General features: G+C 34.1%; 1 long non-coding RNA gene across 1 annotated transcript in view; it reads right to left on the bottom strand.

Moving 5' to 3' along the window:
- Positions 1–2,834, bottom strand: part of LOC127716175 (uncharacterized) — a 151,609-nt gene that overhangs the window by 13,694 nt on the left and 135,081 nt on the right. The gene's annotated exons all lie outside the window — the stretch shown is intronic.

Below are 2,834 nucleotides of genomic sequence, written 5' to 3' on the forward strand. Positions count from 1 at the left end.
CAGTCATGTATGCACGTTTTTTTATATTTATTACGAATCTATAACGCTTTATCGGCAAATAATAATAATTATTCATTCAAAGATTACTGATCGCTAACTTATTTATTTTCGAGTTTGTGGCCGAAGTTTACTGGATCGTGACATTGTTGATTAAACTTTTTTTAACAGTTGTTGAATTATTTTGGTGCATTTAATTTGTTCTTTAAGAATAAATTATTACTATTAACCATCCAGTGTCATGAAATAGAAGTTCCTTCATAATATAAGTTCCAAGTGGAAGAAATATTATAGTACTTGTTCCTTACGGAATAAAGGGTATAGAATATTTGTTCCAACAGGAACAGATATTATGGCATTGTTTATAACAAATTTTCCAGGGGAACTTCTCTTAGGCGGAACAAATATACATTGACACCAGTACGCGTTTGTTTACATTCTTTCAACACGGTTTTCCCCTCGCACTTGCGATGTGCGGTGGTCGAAGTTCTAACAAGAGGTCTCGTAGTTAAGGTCACTGCATACGAGAAAATATCGGCGAATAAGTGTACGGGAAGACAATATTATCCATAGCAGTACATTTATGAAGATTTTTATAATATATAGGATATCATTTTACAAGACATTTCACGTACACTTGTTTTATAGTAAAACTTCAAGTATATAAAACAAATTCAACTCTTCTTTTTTTTTAATTTTAAGTTTCATGTGACTTTAATTTTTTCCTTAAAATAAATGTAATGCAATCTCTGAAAACGGAAAGCTATTTTGTAGAAAGGTGCTTTTTTGGAAAATTGTTATGATAAACAATATAGAGGCAAACCGAGGTACAACGAAGTATACATATTCATCAATTATGGACTTTTGAGGAGGTCAATACGTTATATAGTGTAATTAAGATCTGGAGCTGGCATGTCAGTAACTGCTAGTAGTCCTTTGTTCATTTATGTATCATTGTCATTTTGCTTAGTTTCTTTTGTTACCTATTCTGACATCGGACTCGGACTTCTTTTAAACTGAGTTTTACTGTGCGTATTGCTATGTGTTTCTTTATTCTACATTGACTAGAGGTATAGGGGGAGGGTTGAGATCTCACAAAACATGTTTAACCCCGCCGCATTTTTGCGCCTGTCCCAAGTCAGGAGCCTCTGGCCTTTGTTAGTCTTGTATGTTTTTTAATTTTAGTTCATTTATATGTTTTGGAGTTTAGTGTGACGTCCATTTTCACTGAACTAGTACACAACTTTATTTAGGGGCCAGCTGAGGACCACCTCCGGGTGCGGGATTTTCTCGCTGCGTTGAAGACCCATTGGTGGCCTTCGGCTGTTGTGTGCTCTTTGGTCGGGTTGTTGTCTGTTTGACATGTTCCCCATTTCCATTCTCAATTTTATATCGACCTGTTCAGATTATATTGACCGAGGACGAAGTACCAGTGTCAATACAATCTTACAGGTCCATATATAACGTATTGACTAAGTGAAAGTCCTTAATTTGTATATTACATATGTAAATAATGTATTAGGAAAATGGCGTTCAATGTTCTTTCTGTGTATTTTTAAATTGTATTTTGCAAGAATTTTAACATGTTATTGAAAATATCTCAATATTCTTTGAACAACTTCATAGCTTGTTGCGTTAGCTTTCTTGTATTCTTAGCGTCTGCGTTTAACATAAAAATTCTTGTGATAAACTTGCAAATTTTCTTTTCATCTGCTGCGTCGCTTCCTCCTTGGTTGTTATGTGTGACGTCATGACGTTATTAATCTAAATTTAGCAAGATTTTTCATATTGACCGTCAATATACATATAAATAGAAACATAGCGTCAATATACTTAAAAATAGAAACAAGGCTTCGGATACATCAAATAACCTTTCAAACAAGTGATCGTAATATCCAATGAAAACAGGAGAATGCTACACCATATGTAATATATTACCTTCTAGATCTTAAGTCCGCGTCACCAAAAATCTAAAGTCCGAAACGTACAACACTATATGCAATTCAAACAAATTTTCAATAGTTCAAAAAGGCAAAGCAGTATGGTGTTTATAAATAGTTAACGGTATCAAATTTACAAAAACAACAGGCGGGAGATATCATGTGGATAATTAAAAATAAATAGTCGAGAGAAACTGCAACTCAATGGGAAAGAAAAGAAAGACTACGAAAAGACAAACAAGTTCACAAAACACTAGACAGAAAACTAAAGACTGTGCAACACGAACCGTACACAAAACTGGAGGGATGTTAGGTGTTATAGAAGGACAAGCGGCTCCTGTTCCACTAGTAGCACCCGTCGTGTTGCTCACATACGACACATGATAAAGTTTGACTCATTTGCTAGCAAAATTAAAAATTCTAAAAATTTCTAAAATTTACACCAAACAAACGGACATTCCTCCACTAGAATGCATTAAACACATTAAAGAAAATGACGACAATATCACGAATTCATCGTGAAGGGAAACAATACATGTTATGCATGTTTTATTCTTTTCAGTGGCTGGTGTTGGCAAGACAAAGATCATGTTTTAACCGTGTTAACATGGATATAAATGAATTACCCGTAATTATTACAATGCGATTAAAAATATCATTGAAAGTTTATTTCATACATGTATATGATTCAAAACCGATTTGATTGGATTGTACTATTGGTGACTCAACCCCGCGGTAAGACTTGAACGACTGTCTATCGTCCAAAAGGATGAAATGGGTCACCATAGAACAATTGTATATCAATTAAAACAACTCGTTGAATCTTACTAAATGAACAAGTAACGAACAGCACGGACACAGTATTTCAGTTTTATTGTTGTTTGTTTCAGATATAGA

This window comes from Mytilus californianus, unplaced genomic scaffold (assembly GCF_021869535.1).
Source record: "Mytilus californianus isolate M0D057914Y unplaced genomic scaffold, xbMytCali1.0.p SCAF_9, whole genome shotgun sequence".
Lineage (NCBI taxonomy): Eukaryota > Metazoa > Mollusca > Bivalvia > Mytilida > Mytilidae > Mytilus > Mytilus californianus.